At 37.3% G+C, this 20882-nt stretch overlaps 1 protein-coding gene across 1 annotated transcript in view; it reads left to right on the top strand.

The window, feature by feature from the left end:
* Positions 1-20882, top strand: part of plxdc2b (plexin domain containing 2b) — a 226447-nt gene that overhangs the window by 23651 nt on the left and 181914 nt on the right. The gene's annotated exons all lie outside the window — the stretch shown is intronic.

Here is a 20882-nt window from a genome sequence, read left to right on the forward strand (position 1 = left end):
CTTAATACAGTCTTACATTGTGCTCAGATTTGATAAAAAAAAATAACAGTAATAGTTTACTAAATATAGAAAAGCTTAAATAAAAGTAGACCATGAAAAAAAATAACTTTCCAAGAAGAAGCTTCCGAAATGAATAGACTATATATCTAAACAACGCAGAACATGAATTACACAATTTAGCATAAAAAATCTGATGTCTCATTTTTGTCTAAATTTATTTCTCCTAGGCAATTTTAGGAGAAACATCTGTTGATATCTAAATGAGACAAGGGATAATCACAAATATGTCTCCTGAGACATCATAGAGCAACATTTAAGCAATATAATTTTCCTCTGGGCAGTGCTCTATATCATAATTGCTTTAATTAACTTACAATTAATATACAGTATTCTCACAGTGTACATTCAGCACCAGAGTCTATTATTAGATACAGACTGACCTCTGCTTGACCAGGGGTTTTCATGGCTGTGTATGGCCCTAATATGCTTTTTTCTCCATGTCCTTTCATTGTTCTTCAGACAATATTAATGGGTTTGTGCACTTCAAGTAGGTCAGGGTGCAGTAAACACAATAGCTAATGTACTGGCAGATATGCCCATATGTACATATGTGACATACTGATGTTTAACAAGTGCTCGGACTGTGTTCGAACAAAATGCATTAATCTGCCAACACGAGCCAAGATGGCACACAGTTCAACAAATAATGAAGTGGACTGAGGAGTGAGGAAGTTGTAATGATGTAGGGCCCTATTTAAATAGCGTTTTAAGAACTTGGTCTGGGCCTGGGCTGGGGAATGTATTGAGAAGAAAAATTTCCATCACTTTAATAAGTGTGTGGACTGCTGTGAGGAACATATGGGAAACAGTTCATTTAGACCGTTTTATAAAATGGCATGAACATATGACGAAAATGACATTTGTCTTTTCATTTTTAGGCAGACGTTAACATCATATTAACTTTCATTATTATTATTATTATTATTTGCTGTTTTAGCTGTGTATTAGTGATCATAACAAAACAAGTACACAGAGTGTCATTGGCAGAAAACACCAAAAGCTAGGTCACTTCAGGTGTCTTTAGTATCAGGATTTTATCTAGATAAGACCAAACCACATAAAAATATAACTGTAAGCATACCCAAGACACATGTAAAAGGGATAAATTATGCAAAACTCATTTTTTGGATGCCCTATAAACACTCTAAGTGCGAAAAATATCAATCCACACCTGAAAGATTGTTGTCAGGAATCATATGCTTCTATGAGCCGTTCTAGAGCCCCACCGACTAGATCAGTTGAAGAAACACCATTTATAAAATTTTGTTTGAGAACCTCAGACAGTACACAGTAGGATTAGCCAGTAGACTTCTTCTGAAGGAGGGATCTGTACCTACTGTCTGTGGCAAGTCAGCAGATGAGGCAGATGAAAGTTCTTTCAAATAATGAGTTTTTGTGCTTCTATTGCAGTAAGCATGAACTAGTTTGTTTGTGTTTTGCAATTAAGCTGATTTGATTTGATTAAATCCATGCAATTTAGGTGAAATGCAGTAATATCTGTAGTTATAAAACTGTATATTTAGTTTATACACAGTGTAGAGCCTTTTCTGCTTTGTTTTCCTGCTTTTTTGTTGTATATGTTGTTGCTGCTGGTGAACATTTAAGCCAGAATTTAAGACATGTTTATTACAACCCGCGGCCCAAAGAGCGAAAGTGAGAGATTGAGAGAGAAAGAGGGAGATAGGGAGGTTTGTGCTTTACCTCAGAGGTTGGGCTCCTGTGTTTGTGTTGGTTTTATCAGACGCAGCAGTGTTTGGCCTGTTGGAGCAAGTCCTTTTCCAAGTCATTCTTCACTTTGTACATATTTCTCTCAGGACCTCTCATGACTATAAACAGCACACTATAAAACACGCGCTGGCTCAGTGCAATTAGCACATATTTCTACCAGACTCAAACACATTCTCATAATTAATTCATTTAATATTTTTTTTTAGCTAAATACATTGTCGCAGCAGAGTATGAGAAATTAGCTTCACTTTATTTGCCAGTGTTTGGGGTCGTTTGGCTGTTTCTCAGTTTTAATGGGACTGAGGTAAACTGTACAGTCTGTCTCTTAGTTGAAGAATTTCCTGACAACCATTAGCTGAACTTCGTACTAAGAAGTTGGAATTCTCTATTAGAACAACTCTTTTTTAAAACATAAATCTGCCGATATATACCGGCCTGTTCACTTTTTTCAGTGTAAAAATCAACATCCATCATACTTTCATTATGTTCTTACTCTCTGTAGCTGAAACTCTCGCTTACTCCCTTGCTTGTGCCATCTTCTGCACTTTGCTAGACACACAAAATCTGATGTTTGGTTGTAAGAATATAATTAAATGAGCATGGTATCAGGCAGATACCCGATACCAGTATTGGTATTCATACATCTCTGGTAAAAATCTAAGTTTCAAACTTATAGAAGAAACAAAAAATCTGTAAACATGTACCTGATTGGTAAATAACAGTACTTAATTATTTATTTAAAAAAATACTGTATTTATTAAAAAATACCACTTGTAACCCACATATTGACTTGCAAGTAGATATCCTTAATAAACAGAAAAACAAACAACAACCCAGAAATAAAACTAGATAAACCAAAACAACAAAGAAACAACGACTGCACTGAGACTGAAAAAAAAAATCCAAAAATAACCAACAGTCTAACAGACATACGACAAGGGAAAACAGAAACAAGGTGCCATAAATACACACAGAAGTAGACAGGAAACAGAAAACACCTGGGCACAGGTTACGAGGGGGCGGAGCTACAAAAGAACACAGGCCTAAAAGTCAGCTTATTTAGTACATGCATGTCAACTGCAAATATAAACATTTATACATAAAATAAAACTTAAAAGAATATCATTTTCATATATAGATTTTTAAAAAATATACACACACCTCAAACGCACACCTCAAACTTTTTATTTATGTCACATTAGTCGTCCATTGTGTATTTTTTTATGTTTGTTGGTTTACATTATATTTAATCAGACACGCAATTACTAAGGCATCAAGAACATTACCTCTACAGTCATATGAAAAAGTTTGGGCACCCCTATTATTCTTAATCATTTTTAGTTCTAAATATTTGGGTGTTTACAACAGCCATTTCAGTTTGATATGTCTAATAACTGATGGACAGTAATATTTCAGGACTGAAATGAGGTTTATTGTACTAACAGAAAATGTGCAATATGCATTAAACCAAAATTTGACCGGTGCAAAAGTATGGGCACCCTTATCATTTTATTGATTTGAATACTCCTAACTACTTTTTACTGAACTTCATAGCCAGGTGTATCCAATCATGAGAAAAGGTATTTTAGGAGGCCAATTGCAAGTTGTTCTCCTATTTGAATCTCCTCTGAAGAGTGGCATCATGGGCTCATCAAAACAACTTTCAAATGATCTAAAAACAAAGATTGTTCAACATAGTTGTTCAGGGGAAGGATACAAAAAGTTGTCTCAGAGATTTAACCTGTCAGTTTCCACTGTGAGGAACATAGTAAGGAAATGGAAGTCCACAGGGACAGTTCTTGTTAAGCCCAGAAGTGGCAGGCCAAGAAAAATATCAGAAAGGCAGAGAAGAAGAATGGTGAGAACAGTCAAGGTCAATCCACAGACCACCTCCAAAGAGCTGCAGCATCATCTTGCTGCAGATGGTGTCACTGTGCATCGGTCAACAATACAGCGGCTAAAGCACACCTCAGGCGACTCTGTTTGTGGTTCACTCCCACATACAGCTTCTCCTTGTGCAAAGTGCGCTGAAATGAATAGTAAAAATAATGTAATGTATGACAGTAATTTCTGGGACTCTACATTATCCAAAATCTAGTTCAGAGAGAAATTCTCTCTCTGTTCTTTCTCTGTTGTTTATTTGAGGTTGGCAGATGGGATATGGCTGCAACTGCAGCAGCAATATTCTCTCCTGTCCTCCTCTGCCCTCAGTCGTTCAGGCTGCAGCCCCTATCTGATTTTCTTTAGCAGAGCGTGCCATGTTCCTGTCTCTGTGAGGTGTGTGTGTGCATGTGTGTGTTTGTGTGTGAGCGAGGGGGAGAGACAGATAGTGACCTCAATCCAAAAAACATCACTCTGGTATCAGCGGACGGCTCACCGGGTCATCTCTAAGTACCTCAGCATTTCAATTCCTGTGCAGTGTTTCTGTCTACCTGCAGGTATTTATATGGTAATGTGGTGTGTTCAGGTGTGGACACTCTACTACCACAAAATACCCTCATTTATTCAGAGTAGAGCTGGGCGAGACAATCAAGATTTAAAGAAATATTGATATATTGTAATACGATTTTTTCACACGCTTTGAACACTGTGGCTTATTTATGATGCGGCTAATATATGTTTTATTTACTTATTTATTTTTATTCATGACGCCAAAACACAGCAGTTTTCAGAAAAGATAATGAGTCAGGGCAACTCATTATTTGCAGCCACTTGACATCAGCGTGAACCATGCATTTAAATTAGCACTGCAAGCTGAGTGGAGAGCTTGGATGAAAAGTGGTGAAAAATAATTTGCCAAAACAGGACGCATGCGAAGACCAACTTTTACTCAAGTCTGCCTGTGGGTTCTGACAGTGTGGAGCAGCGTCAAAAATCCACTAACATCAACAGGTTTTGAAAGGCTGGACTGCTGCATGATGAAGAGGACAGCACAACCTCAAAAGAGAATTTGCTTTGAGACAAAGGCGACCTTAGAGCGACAACGAAAGAGAGACTGAGAAAGTGTGTGATTAAATAATTTTTAAGGCTGTTTCAATTCCAACACTGAAGAAGATGACTTCAGTGGTTTAAGTGCACAGAAGGAAGAGGAAGAAAGCGATAATGACTTTTCCTGGTAGGCTACTATATTTTTGTAAGCAGCCGTATCGCAGCCCTGGTCAGAAACACAAATTACTAGATGTTATTTGTGTACGTAGCCTTTTAATTTATTGTTTATAAAGGCTGGAGCTATTAATGAATTCTCCTGGTGTGCTAGATCTACTGTAAAAAGCATTTAGGCTACAGTACGTAAACACTGCACTGATTTTGGACTTGACACAGTGGATCAACACCAGCAGATGACATGTCTCTCCAAACCATCACTGATTGAGAAAACTTCACTCCAGACCTCAAGCAGCTTAAACTGTGTTTCTCTCCACTCTTCCTCTAGACTCTGATCTCTTGATTTACAAATTAAATGTAAAATTTACTGATGATCAGTGATGGTTTGGAGAGACATGTCACCTGCTGGTGTTGATCCACTGTGTTAAATCAAGTCCAAAGTCAATGCAGTGTTTTCCCAGAAAATCTTACAGGGTTTCTTGGAGATGTGGATTTCATTTTCCAGCAGGACTTGGCACACTGCCCACACTGCCAAAAGTACCGATTGGTCTTATATAATAATCTAATTTTCTGAGACACTTATTTTTGGGTTTTCATTGGCTGTAAGCCATAATCATCAACAATAAAACATAATCATAAATGCTTAGTGTGTAATACATCTGTTTAATATTTTAAACTGAATTATTGAGATAAAGTAACTTTTTCAATGATATTCTAATTTTTTGAGATGTAGTAGTATATGAGAACAGACCTGACATCGTTTCAGCCCAGATTTAAAGAAAAAGAAAATATAAAACTCAAACTGCACTATTTATTTACTTATTTAAGGATTTTACATGCATTTTATCCAAAAGCACACTGTGTTTTATACGCGTCTCTTGTTTTTAAGGCTACTTGAAGTGGAAAAAAACATTTATTTGAAAAATATGTTGTTTGTAATTAATTGCCGTGAATCAAACTGCCTTTCAGTTGTTGACAACACAACATTCATTAAAGTCAAAACACTTAGAAAACACGATAGAGAGAAATAAAGAAATGTAGTTAAACTCAGTTTGGTTCTCTCTCCACCAGTTTTAATCTCCTCAGATGCTCAGTTTTCCTAGTTGAAACCTGAAACAGTCTTCTTTAATGAGGAACAGATTTTTCAGCATTTCTAACGAAGCCCGTGTAGGTATGGAATGTGTTATGGCAGCTAGAGGTGAAGGTCAGTAGATTGAGAGAATGCAATCCTTTTCTGCACCAGAGGAGCAATAAAGATGAGTTTCTTTCTCATCAGATATTACCATATTCCCATCCACATGAAAAGCCATGTGACTAGCAGCTGTCCAACACCACCCTCAAAACAAAGGCTGTGCACTGGCAGTCGTATGCAGTTTATCATCAAATATTACTGTATTTTTTGCGCTATACGGCGCACAGGAATATAAGGTGAACTATCAATAAATGTCTATTTTCTGTTCTATTTCCATACATTAGGCACACCGGATTACAAGGCACGTTTTAAGAGACACTATAAGAAACTTATAATTCAGCAAGTCTTACCTCTGGGTGGTGGTGGTGGGGGGATAGATAACTAAGCTAGGTAAAGCTAAGCTAAGTAAACAAAAAACACTTTCTTTTAAAGTTTATTTACAATAAGCTTAGGTTCCCAAATTTCACTAGCACTAGCACTGGAGCATTAGCATTAGCAGCTAAATGCTTCAGCAGTGCTAGTCGGTGTTAGCAGCAGGCTACAGTCTGATAATACTCGCCTCTGAGCGAGCACGGTTACCAGCTAATGCTAATGCTACTCCAGCCCCGGTGCTGAAGAACTAAGCTGAAACTCCTGTATAAAGCTGCACTTCAGCAGAGTATCTTTACTGCTCCTTACAACCTGACTGGTAAAATTCATACATAAGACACACTGCATTATAAGGCTCACTGTTGATTTTTGTTCTCTCACTGCCTATGCCTTAAAGGAGACATCTGGTGTAAAATGGATTTGGGTTGTAGTGAAACATGATAACGAGTACAAGATTTTGTCGAATATTCCACCTCAGTTCTCCCCCAGCATTCAGAAATACAGAGCTTTCAGTCGATGCTCCCACCAGGTTAATAAAGCTAGAGATAGGGGCATAGAGTTGTCCATGCAAACAAAATGTTATTTTTACACCATTATCAAGCTTATTGAAGCGCTGCACTTCATTTGGTGGAATTCTGAGGGACCTGATATTTAAAATTAGGTACTGAGAACTTTGAAAGTGCGCAGAAAGTTTATTAAAAACACTGTTTATACCAGGGGTTCCCAACCATTTGCAACTCACTGCCCCCGTAGCCCGCCACAATTTTTTACATTTTAATATTTTAATAATTTATTTATTTATTTTTTGCAATTTAAACAAATACAGCACAACTAGGGCTGGGTACCGTTTTAAAGATTTCAATACCGATATATTTTGTCAATCTAAAAAAAAGGGCAAACCAATACATGGTAAGGTAAGCGGTTTATTAATTCAACAATAGTATCAAATGGGTATTGGTAATCAAGCTATGCACAAAGTTCATACAATGTAACTCTAATTATTATACTTATTTTAATGTTATTATAGATGCTAATTATTATTGCCCCATATACTGAGTGTACACTGAGTGTCTGTGTTAGAGTATTATTTACACTGTTTTTCTCATATTTTTAACACTGTACACAAATAAATGTGCACTCATGTGGGCTTTATCTCATGCTCCCAGAATTTGGCATCAGTGTATGTCTCTCTCCGTGCATCAGTGGGTTGTTTCTATGCTAATTTAATCACTGAAATGTAATTGACTGTAATGAACAGGCTTTTGTGTGCTATACCCCGGCTGACTCTAATGAGATGTGCTGGGAATTAAGTCTGACAGGCTAATAATGAATAAATTATGCATTTTATTACCCAGCAGGCTTTGTTACGCCGCGTCCTTGACGGAGAGGTCGGGGGTTCATGCCAGTGTGAAGTGGAGGCAGAAATAATGTGCAACAAGTGGGACTCGAACTTTTCACCCGCTGTAGCACTGTGGCGTTGGCCTGCTGTTTCAGAGTCTGGGAGCAACCAAAAAGTCTGAAGCAATCAAAAAATGGTTATGCGATTATGTGATTATGTTTCTTCACCCAGTTTTAGTTCTGATTTATCCTCTTAAATCCCTCAATTAATGTTAAATAATTAGCTGGCTTTACCGCTCTTGTTCCGCTTGATCTTTGAATCCATTCGTAAGCAGCTCATTTGCTACAGCTTTTGTGTGAGAAACACTCGACTGGGACGCTAAACTTGTTGATGTTGATTTTTTTTTACTGGAGGCTTGCTTTTGGTCTTTTAATTGCTTTTTTTGCTAATGTTGATGATAATGGCCATTTTTCATACTCTTTAAGACACTATGCACCCTTATATCCATCTTTTACAGTATTATCTTTTGAAGAAATTCAATATAATATTTTGATTCAAGTGCTTAACATTATGGAAAGTATTTTTCCATTGTTCCAGGTGCGCAAATCCTGAATAAATGAACTTTACCTCAACAGTTCAGCTGCAGCAGCTTAAATGTACCACTGAGGTAAATATTATTAGCATTGTAAAGATATAAATTTTGCAGTGCATCGAATAGCGCTTTTCCACCAAAAAAAAACTCTGGTTCTTGGACCAGTTTCGGTTAGGTTTATAAGCACCGTGATGCTTTTAGGGACCCAACCCGCGTTTCCACCAGTTTTATTGGAACCGTTAAAACATCACATCATAAATCATGAACAGAGGGCGTTGCACAGCAGCAGTGAACAAAAGCAGTCATGGTTATCGCTAAAGAACCTAGTATTCTTCAGTTTTCACTGCAAATGAACATTCCTAGTTTCTGGAATCTACTTTTGTTAGTGGAAACGCAGCAAACTTTCTAAATTATGTTTGCAAACCAAAATGGTGTGGGTTCCACATCAGTGGAAAGGCGTTAAAAGAGTACTTAGGCTTTCACTCTTTTAACGGCCCTAGTGCTCAGCAGTTAGAGCATAAGGTTGTGAGAGTTATTCTGAGTAACTCTACCTGCTGATAGCGGGAACATGAGTTTGTGGGGAAAATAAATACAATTTTAAACAGAATGGCTCAGATGGTCTTTATATTAGATTTGTATGATAAGTGTCACAGAGAGGAGTGTAATCTCAGTGGTTCAGCTCCTGGTTCCTGTAGATGTCGTGTTCGCTCTCAGTCAGTAGCAGGTGTATGATAAGTGTGTGTATTGATTATGTGTCGAGGTGATGGTGTTAGCACGGAGGGATTTGCTCTATCGATCGGTGCACACAGGAACTGCTGCCAATGTGTTGTGCATCTGAAAGAGCTTTCTCTTATGATGTGTTTTAGTGTTTGTGTGTGTGTGTGTGTGTGTGTGTGTGTGTGTGTGTGTGTGTGTGTGTGTGTGTGTGTGTGTGTGTTTGTATGTGTGTGTCTTTGTGGTAAATCATTCTTATGATGTACTTTATAAATATATATATATATATATATATATAATCAGATGTTTTAATAAAGAGTTAAATTAGCATGTTAGTTTTTAGGATGGTAATGTACACTCTAAAAAACAGAGGTACGATATGAGTACTTTTTTGTACTCGAAGGTACATTCTTTATAATTGTACCCTCAAAGGTACAATATTGGTCTTTACAGGGTCAGATTTGTTCCCTCTGAAGTACAAAGTCATTTCTAACAGCAATAAGTACAGATTTGTACCATTTAACCAGCCAAAAGGTACATTCAGTATTCTGTATCACTGTACTAATAAACAGTATATATTTAAATTGCACATTTTTTATTTGAAAGCCAGACAATTTTGTATCATCAAGTTTTTGAGCCATTTTTAGTTGATGACAATGTTTATAATCTTTATAATCTATACTGGCACAAAAACCATGGGTACAAAAAAGTACTTTCACTGAAAGGTACTTTTTTGAACCTTAATATAAGGTACAGCCCCAGCGACAAGCTTTGTACTCTTTTAAGTACAAATCTGTACTTATATTTCTTAGAGTGTAGTCAATATGTACTGGAAATGCAACAGCACATCACATATCTCTCACTTAGGCCTGTCACAATAACAACATTTTTTGGACGATATATATTGTCCCAGGCATAATTGTGACAAATTGTAACAAATGTCATTGTCATTTTAAGACCATTTTATCACATCGATGTAATGATAACGCAATACCATAATAATACCTATAATAATAAATACAAAATACTAAAACTAAAATAATAACTCTTTTATTATCTGCTATTGTACAATATCAAAGTTTCGAGTTAATGTTAATGTTAAGCATTCTTAAATAAGTAAACACAATGAGCAATATCAAGGTCAGCAAAAAATATTAAAGCTATTTTCATGTACTGTATAATATGTTGATGACCTAATAATTACTATAAAATAACTAGAAAACCATTGGATTGTGTTTATAATTTGTTTGAATGTACATGGAAATATGTCATATTACATGTCAAGTGTCATATGTCAGGAACTAGTATGTGTCCCATGAATTTTGCCATGTCCCATGGAAGTTGCACATGTGTCACGTCTTTGCCCTGTTCCTGTCTGCTCTCATGTGTCTCTGTGTGTGACCCCCACTTGACCCTTGCTCCTCTGTGTTTATTCCCCAGTAATGTTCCATTCACCTGTGTTCATTTCCCCCTAGCCCGTAGGTGTTTCTACTTCTCGTGTGTGTTTCCTGTCTATTTATAGCCCTGTGTTTCAGTCTGTATTAGTTGGTCTTTGCACTAACCCCTGTTGTTTGTCATTCCCGCGTTTGCTTTCTCGTGTTCTTAGTCATTGCCCTTGTTTATTTCTGTGTTTTTTTTCTTGTTTATTCCTTTGTTTATCTCCCTTGCCCTTTGTATAGTTTATTTCAGTCTTGTTTCAGTTACTCGTTTGTTTCTTTGTTTAGCCTACCTGTTTGTTTATGTTATCGTTACACCTTGTTTGTTTTGGTTTGTTTCTTTGTTTATTTATTTAATAAAACTCCGCATTACTTGCATTTGCGTCCGCCTCCTCGTCTTCCAGCCTGGCAGTCCCTGACAACGAGACCTCCTACACTAAATGTAGAATTGATTTCTGCTAGAATTGCTTGCCTGTTTGCATGGACAATTTTAGCCAGATGCCGCTGGTCGTGATCATTACCACCAGCTGTACTGTGCTGCCTACTGTGGATGATAATGCCTTTCATGCAACATTTCTGGCATACACGTCAAATTGTGCATTGAGTAATAGATTTTTTGTGATTTCGGTGGCTGGAACAGTCTAAAAAAGCAGGGTCAGGTCAGCTAGTCACAGTGTAACCACTGCTCCAGAAATTCATGTTTTCCTCTCTATCCCCTCATGCTCTGCGGGAGACTGATGTACTGTGTGCTTTCGGTTATGGAGTGTGGTCCAGGCTGACCTCTGACCTCCACTGGCTGTAATGGAAGACTCCAATAACGCTCCCTGACAGTACGGCATCTTGGGAACATTCATCTCCTGAAGAGCAAAACAAATAGTAACGCAGTAGTGCAGGGGACAGGGGCAGGAGAACCAGCCAAGCTCATTTATGACTTGTTTGAGGCCGGAGAACCGTGCCTGGAGAACACAATGCAGCCGGCTGGAGACAAAGCCTCATCCTGAGAAGAAAGCGTGCTGCTTCTATTAACTACCTGTAAACTACAGCATCTTTCTAATAGAATTTCAGGGGGTGATCTCTGACTCATAAGGTGTTCTGTTTAAAGGTGTCCTTCTGCTAAAATCCTTGTTCTTTGTGAAATACTATAGGTCTTACTATAGGTCATGCTTCACATAAAACTCTTCCTTAACCTCCATTGTTTGCAGTAAGAAAAGCATCAGAAAAAGGAGTTGATCAGAGAGATGTTCTGTGTCTACGTCAAACTGTGAATTCATGGCCTCACTTACCTCAGCTCAGGACCATCCACAGGCAGAGCTATATTGTGAAAGTTACCTAAGTTTAAATTGGATCTCCGGTTGATTCTGTGTTTTAACAAGACCTTAAATATACACTATGGGAGCACGGTTTGACAAGGTAGCACAACTGGACAGAGCACCGGTTAAAGCAAGTGACGTTCACGTCGGATTTTATGATATAGAGAGGACTCTGGTGCTTCGGCGCGGTGGAGCCTAAAAGGGGCGTCATGGAATTGATAACATTTCTCAGACCGCGGGGCCGCTCACCTCGCTGAGAGTCTGACGTTAAGCGAAGTTTGATGGTTAACTTTATCTAACACTCAGTGATATATCTTTATAACTAAGGCTCTATCTCTGAAAACATTTTGTCCTTCAAATTTTTGGGCTGTAAATTTGACTGCAGTGCTGTTAGCCAATCAGAGGCGATACATTTGGGTGTATGAGTATTCATGAGTACGAACCAAAACCTGTCTTTCTTCAGAGACCTCTAATTCTGTGATCTAAAGCAGGGCTAAATAGAAACACCTGAACACTTATTTTCACAAAAAACAAAGCATTTCACTTGCTTAAGACAAAACTAATGAGTAGAAAGTCCCACAAACCAGCAACAATGGGAGAAACAACTGCAGTAAAGGTCTGGCAAAGCATAATAATAGAAGAGTGTAGACCCAGTGTTTGATGACGTCCATGGGATTCAGACTTCAGGTAGTCATTGCGTACTAAAAATTAAGTATTAAAAATGGACCTTACTTTTGAGCCCCTGAAATGAGGAGGCTTTGTAGATACATTGTGATTCCTAAACGCGTGATAGGATATTTTGGTTCAACCCCTTGAATTAAAGTCAATTCCTCAGGTTCAGTTCCTCGGCATAGCATTTGGTCAGTGCTGCTTTAAATTAAAGCCATATTGAGACAACATAATCCACAATACACAACATGTGAGATAAAATTACACAGAGGAAGACAGTCAGTAAGATTAAAGCTAAGCTACCTCAGCTAATGTTAACATCCTAGTCCTGTACAGCTTGTATCTTTCAGGGGAAGTAGTAAATTTACTTAACTGACTTAACTTAGCATGACAAGTAGTGCCGGAAACTTAATTTCATTATATTTATGCAAATAAAGTGTGAAAAATAAATGGGTGTATTTTAAAGGTGTTTAATTACTTTACAAAAGGCAACTGAAAGAACATTGGGGCAAAACACTACAGTATTCCTTTTATAAACATTTATTACAACGAATGAATTGACCTATACTTATTAAAGAATTCTTGAATAAAGTGAACAAAACACTAATAAACCCAATAAGAAACATTATTGCACAAGTAAATTGATCTTTTAAAAAATATTTTCTCTGATGAAATGTTTGCGCTGTGGCAAATTCGTTGTCATTTCCACACAGCCTAGCGTTGATTAGCTACTCAGTCCAGCTTGATAGAGCAGCATTTTAAACTCAGACTCAATCTGAATTCATTAGTCTGGAATGCATTTTTGAAGCAACATATGCTGCCAAGAATACATCTGTGGATGGCTTATGGATATAACAATTATATATCAATTTATTCTTCATTTCTGACTGTGTCCCCACACCAGAATTTTAAATATCTCATCCAGTGTACTGGAAGCATGGGAAATGCCTGAACCTGGCTCTGAAGCTGGTGCCGGAGACCCCTGCTGTGAGTAAGGCTAAAGGCTAAAAACATTAGCTTTTATTTGAGATACCTTTCTCAAACCTTCTTGGTTCAAATCCAGGCTAGTTATAGAGATTATTATACAATGGACAGTGTTTAAACAAACAAATAAACTAAACAAACAAAAAAAAAGACCAGCAGAGAATCAGACAAAGTAGCTAACCTGTAATTATGCTAGTTGAATTAGCCTTAGCTCAATAGCTAGTTAGTTATGTTTAGCTAGTTAGCTAAACATAATGAAGCAAATAGGATATTTGGTTAAAGTCAATAATCAATAATTATGGAATATATATTTTTTACAATTGTCTTTGTAGCTTAAAACTCACCTCAGCAGCTCCTGATGTTTATCTGCTAATTCTGGTTGGATTCTTTTGCATTCTATAGGATCAAAAATCATAATAATGCCAACAGCCCAGGCACAGATACATCTAATCAGAACACCAAATAAACAAATAATAAACAATGTTTATTATTCGGACTAAGGCACTCTGGACTGTAGTAGTTAATAAGTTTGAGCACAAGAAAGAAACATAATGCAGCAAAAATGTGTCACAACAAACCGCATGAAAACGTTCTCTTCGCTAATTGGTCCGACCAGTCTGGGGCGGGAGCAAGTAGGTAAATACAGGAAGAAGGTCCTGCATTCTGAACTACCGCATATTTTAGTGCAGTTTTTTAATGGAGCAACTGCAGACAGCTCATTTGTTCAGAGCTTTAGCAGCTATATCGACGTTTAGTTTTAAACTTGTGGAGTACACAGGATCAGAGGTCGAATCACATTTTTACCACAAGACAAACACTTTTAAGTCCTTTAAGGTTTAACTTCAATTAACAAGCAGTTATCACTTCTGTTATTTTCTTTTATAAGTTTACGCCAATATAAGTACTATTTATGTTATTTAAGTACTATCTATAACAGAGGAATGCAGAGTGCCTGTTTTGTCCTCTGTTTGGACATAAAAAATGATAACTTCCCTAAATAATTCTTAAAGTTTTATTCAGTTTATTCCATTAGATCTAAGTGATCATGGTGTTAAATGAACTGGAGCATCTTCTGCATCACCACAGTGCTATTAGGGCTGAAACGATTCGTCGTCAATGCTGCCTATTAAACTCTGTCAACTTCAAATTTCAGTTTGTTTGTATTGCTAATCGAAAAAATAACAACAATGACTAGTTATGAATTGAATGCAATGACAAACTGTGTGAGCACCCCTTTAAATTCTGTGAGGGTCAGCACAGAAGAAGTACAACAAAACTGTTTTTGTAATGCCCCTGAGGCCCATCCCAATAGTTGCTGACAGTAGCCAACAAGTCAGGTTTGTGATTCCTGCAAAACATGAAACTTCAGGAAGCCGTAAAAGAAAGGAGAGAAAAAAAAACAAGACAGCAGTTAGTGATGATTCACAGTGGATAAATTTGACCTATGTGTCTTGTACTTTATAGTGTAATTTAGCAGCATGTAGGCTAGCAATAAATTATATGGGTGTTGTTTATGTTATCTACCTGGGTTGTGTTAACAAACTAGTTATAGAAACTTTTTTCAAACAGGTTGATAACATGTCCATTTTGCTAAAGGCCCCAAATGCCTTGAGACAGTTCTGGTTTTAGCATTGGTCGCCATTATGAACTAGGGCTATCTGTTAGCAACAGCGGTGGAAAGTAATGAATTACATTTACTCAAGTTACTGTAATTGAGTAGATTTTATGAGTATTTGTAATTTTTAAAGTAGTTTTTAAAATAGGTAATTTTACTTTTACTCAAGTACATTTTGACACAAGTAATTTACTTCACTACATTGGAAAACTCCCCGTTACTGAGTAAAAAATGCTGGGGGAAAAAAAACTATTGTCTGAATTAAAAAAAAATAAATAAATTGGCATGGATGCTCGTGCGTGGAATAACGAGGCAGTAACGTCCTCATGCAATACAAAATGTGCCCCACCGGGCAGAGCTGTCAGCTTTCAAAACTTCCACATCAAACCTGAGAAAGCATGTGGTGTAAGTACTTTTATCATTAAACAATCTGCTTAAATGTTAATAAAAATATGTAAATAGCAGTTAAATACATAGCAATGGCAAGTTAAAAAATTATAATGAACTGTAAAAATATAAAAATACAGTTTATAGTCACCTATATTACCATAAACGTTTAATAGTAAAGAAAAAAAATGGATCATAGAAACCTATGCCACTTGTTTTATGGAGTGCCTGAAAGATCCAAATTATTATGTGGAATAATAGTTCATTAAAAACAATTTAATTTATGTTTAGTTTTTTACATCAAATAATTAAAAGTAACTTTGTAACTTTTACTCAAAGTAAATTTTAAATTGAGTACTTTTTACTTTTACTCGAGTAGATTTTTAGATGGGTACTTTTACTTTTACTTGAGTAGAATTTTAGCAAAGCAAAGGTACTTTTACGTAATTACAATTTTCCAGTACTTTTTCCACCTCTGGTTAGCAAGGACCATCCTTTGGGCTCTGTGCTATATTATCCCAGAATATGTCAAAGACATTTACTCGGACATTTAATCATAACCGAAGTTAGCATAAATCTGTGCTTCAATAAAACCATAAAACAAAAATACAAAGAAACAGTCTTAAAACGCAGCACATGTGAAAACATATCTTATACAATACATAAGCAAAGCATGAAGAAAGAGCTCATAAATCTCTCCAGTCAGTTTGTTACAAATGCTTTGAAAATGCACCAGAAGCTTTTGTTTAGCTGCGCTCATTACACAAAGTTTATGACAGTAATTCCTAAATGCTTTTCACATGTTTTCCTACATTTTAAAACTTTGTGATGTAAGATGTTCTGGTTTAAGTATGCCTCCCTCTGGAAAACAACCAACAACTGCTGTGTCATTAGAAACCAACTGCGCCTAACTTCGCTCCTAATTATCTCTCCTTCAGCAGCGGCTGGGTCTGGAAATTACCCAGGACAAATATTGGCTTGACAGCTTTACAGATTAAAGACTTAATATCAATTTATTAGTAGGAGGAGGACAACTTATTGCTTGTAAATGGTCAGCCAAGAGATATGGCATAGTGCTAATAGTGAAATCTGAAGGTCGACAGCCGTCTTACTCTCCAATCAAAGTTTCTTTGATAAAAAAGGGGGAAAAAAGTGTTTTGAGGTAAATACTATAGGTATGCAATATAAACCGACACATGCTAAGCGTCTGTTTCCCCCTGCTAATGTTGTTAGCTTAGCAAAGTCTTATTTTCCCTTCTAGAGTTTAACATGAAACTCCAACACCAAGACTGGAGCAGTATTAGCATTAGCCACTAACCACACTAAGCACTAGTTAACTCTTTTGCCATTCAGAGCTGTGTGTTATCGGCCCGTAGCCTGCTGCTAACCCCGGCCAGCACTGCTGGAGCAGTGTTAGCATTAGCCACTAACCTCGCTAAGTGCTAGCTCTTTTGCTAAATGATGCTGCAGGTTGTATTTAAATAAATCTCAGTAATTTGAGGGTAAAATAAACTGGAACACTTTATTGTTTATTGCTATGTTTCATTGACTTATGGCTAGGGGTGTAATGGTACGTGTATTCTTTGCAAACCGTCACGGTACGGAGGTCACGGTTCGGTACGCACAAACGCTGCATGCAGAATACACAGACAGTCTATTGGAGACTTGTGGAACCAATTAACTTAACCCACAAAGTGTAGCTGTAGCACTGTTGCTATTAGCAACTCGCTAATGACTTAGCCCATAGCCTGCGCTGAGAAGTTTAGCTCTGACTGCAAGTCAGAAAAGCACAAACGCTTTCCACTGTGAACGCAGGGTCTCTCTCTCTCACCGCCTCTCTCTCTTTCTCCCTCTCTCTCTAAACAAAATTATTATTGAGACCACTATTATAATTTAATTTTGACAATCTAATCCTGATATTTCTGAAAAAGAACTCAAACACTAAAATGCATCCAGTAATATGCTTAGGAAAAAATATCTGTAGTTTAAGCAGGTAAAATAATGCTGTCATTGTTTTTTTCAAATAAGATCTAAAAGATGGAGTCTCTCATGATGACAGTAGGAGAGAAGCCTGGTTTCAAGCATTTAATAAAAGAACTCGAGCCCCTTACAACATTCCATCCCCAAAAAACAAAACATGATTATAATGAAGATTCAGTGTTATTATGAGGCTATACAGAACTCCCAGCCTCTTTATTTTTTCCACCAACCGTACTGAAAATGTACAGAACTGTGGGTTTTCTGTACTGTTACGTCCTTACTTACGCCATTTTTTTTACACCTGTACTTGGTTTTTTATGATCTGAACCAGTTGATGAATTTGTTTACTTGAAGCGTTTTCTCCCTCTGTTTGGTTTAATTCCACACAGGCACAAACCTAAATGACCCAAAATGCGTCCCAATAAATGACCCGAGCACATTGTTTCCTCTGATTGGTCAGAGCTGACTCTGACACGGGAGAAGGAAAGTAAATATAGCGAGAAGATTTTGTGTTTCATGTACTGTATATCTGTGCAGTGTGAAGCTGCTTTAACACAATGCTGGAAATGTGCGGCTGCCTTTTTAAATACAGTGTTTTCAATGGAATGTGCAGCGCAGAGGTCCATGTAGTAAACAGAGTCGCGCAGCTGTGAGCAGTGAACGCAGCACAGACTGTGCAAACTGTGTAAACAGCATGAAGCAGCAGAGACAGCGTTGGTTTATAGCTGTGTTAAAAAGCATTATGTGGTTAATATATCAGATTAAACTGCACCTTATCAGCAGTTTAGTTTAAATGAAAGAAGTATATTTGATAACTGGGGCAGATCAAGACCAGTTCAGTTCGTTTGGAAGCGCACCCGAGTGTGATTAGGGGTACAAACAGACCAGAGTCTGTTTTAACTGGACCAAATAGTGCTGGTGTGAAAACAGCCTCAGTAGCTAGTATGTGCTGTAGCCACATTTTGTAATATCTGCTAGAGAAGCCAAACAAACTCACAGGCGATGTGGAGCAGAGCTTCATCTCAAGTGTTTAATAGCCTTTAGACATCAACAGTGGTCTTTCTTCTTTAAAGGATCATAGTTCAATGCATTCTTTAGGTTGGCAGAGATGTTGGGCAATACACCCACACAAGGCCAGTTCAGAGTCAGATTCTTCTCTCAACAACAAACATGGCGATGGAATAGTGGTGGATGTAGTGAAATTTTTCTTCTTATTTTTCTTAAGTTTCTTTTGTGAGTATCGAGGTGCTGCTTTTATCCATCTGTAACCATAAACCTCCAAATAACATGAACAAATATCAACAAAACGAATACATAATACAGACATAAGACTGTGTCTGTTTCTATATTAATAGGTAAAATTGGGCATAAATGAGCCATTAGACAGCTTTGGGAAACAGAGCCCTGATAATGGGAATTTTGGACCAAACATAATACACTATATTGCCAAGTATTCATTCACCCATCCAAATTACTGAACTCAGATTCCAATTCCAATCATTTCAAAGCCCACAGCTGTATGAAAGCAAGCACCTAGACATGTAATTGCAGTTATTTATTAAACAATTATACAATTTATTAAACTAACAATATAAACAAAAGCAAAACTGAAAAAATACAATATAAGTCTAAGTAAACTAAACTACAAAAACCTAGGATGGTTAGAAAAAACCTAACCAAACAAAACTAGATAAAGATTTAGATTTAACAGCTTAAAGTTAACTAAGAAAATAAGAAACAATAAACAAGCAGCACAAAATCAAACAGACCCCACAAGCGTATAACCCAAATACACAGCATTTGAGACACACAAAAGACTCCACACTGAACACTGAAACAGAGGGGCTTAAATACACAAGGAGGGTGAGGAACACCTGAGCCAGGAAAACAAGGGGGCGGGGTTACAAATAAGACACAAGGTAACAACACTAATGGCTAGGGTGGGGCTAGGGCGGAGACAGAACACTAACAAAACAAGGCCATGTGCTTAAAAAAAGCACATGGCTGAAAGCACAAGACAGAAAAACAGAGGGCAGAAACACACGGAACCAAATAAGGAAAAAACACAAGACAGACACTGGTTAAGGTGTGACACAGACAGTTTCTACAAACATAATTTGAGAATAAGAATGGGTTGCTCCCAGGAGCTCAGTTACCTTATTTTCCACACTATAAGGCACAACGGATTAGAAGGTGCACTTTTAATAAATGTCTATTTAATAGTCTATTTTCATACATAAGGCACATTTTCGCTTAAAGCCATTCAGCGCTGGATGTTAATCTACTCAGATTTCTCTCCCGAAAACTGTTCATTTGGATGAGTAAAGCTCTTTATTTAGTTACAGTAAGCTTAGATTTACAGATTGCCACTAAGGGTGGGTGCAGCAGCATTAGCATTAGCGGCTAACCACTAGCCTTAGCCACGCCAATGAGCCAATGAGCTAACGTGGTTCTACTTCTACTAATGCTGCTCCAGCAGTACTAACCAGGGTTAGCAGCAGGCTACAGGCCAATAAAGTGCTAACACTTAGCGTGTTAAGCAGCTAATGCTAATACTGCTCCAGCCTTGGTGCTGGAGAAATTTCACTTGAACTCCTTTATAACGCTGTACTTCAGCAAAGTGGCTTTACTGCCTCCTAAAACCTGACTGGTAGAATTCATACATAAGGTGCACGAATTATAAGGCGCACTGAGGATTTTTAAGAAAATTAAAGGATTTTAAGTACGCCTTATAGTGTGAAAAATATGGGAATTCCAGCGTGATACTGTGAAAGGATGCAGGACCTGTGCAACAAGTTCAGTCGTGAAATTTCCTCACTACTAAATATTCCATAGTCAACTGTAAAATCAACTGTCAATGTATAATAACAGACCAGGGTCAGCGGATACTTTCTGCAGAGTCAATCACTACAGACCTCCAAACTTTATGTGGTCTTCAGATCAGCTCCGGAACTGTAGAGCGTAGAGAGCTACGTGGATTGAGTTTCCATGGCCGAGCAGTTCCATCCAAGCCTTACATCACCAAACACAAGTCAAGCCAGCTGTGTTTTGTATTTCTTTTTGGCAGCATAGTGAAAATGCTCTTTAGTGAATAGTGCCATTTAGTGGAGTACAGAGACCGGAAATCTCATTATTTTTTATTCTGAGATTTTTAAAAAGTTTAATAAGTGTATATATTTAAATATACAAACATTTCTATTGATCACAAAAAGAAAGAAAGAAAAAGATGCAGAAATGACCATCTGTGGTAATCGACTGTAAACAGATGGTTGAAGAGAACATATGTTGGAGTATTCTTTTGATCTCCTCTTTCGTTTCTGGAATTAATTAAGGAGACAAAATAATTAAATTGCATATTTAAATGAAATGAAATAAAGTATTTTTGTATTTGAACACTTGTTCAGT

Source organism: Astyanax mexicanus, chromosome 8 (genome assembly GCF_023375975.1).
Source record: "Astyanax mexicanus isolate ESR-SI-001 chromosome 8, AstMex3_surface, whole genome shotgun sequence".
Classification (NCBI taxonomy): domain Eukaryota; kingdom Metazoa; phylum Chordata; class Actinopteri; order Characiformes; family Acestrorhamphidae; genus Astyanax; species Astyanax mexicanus.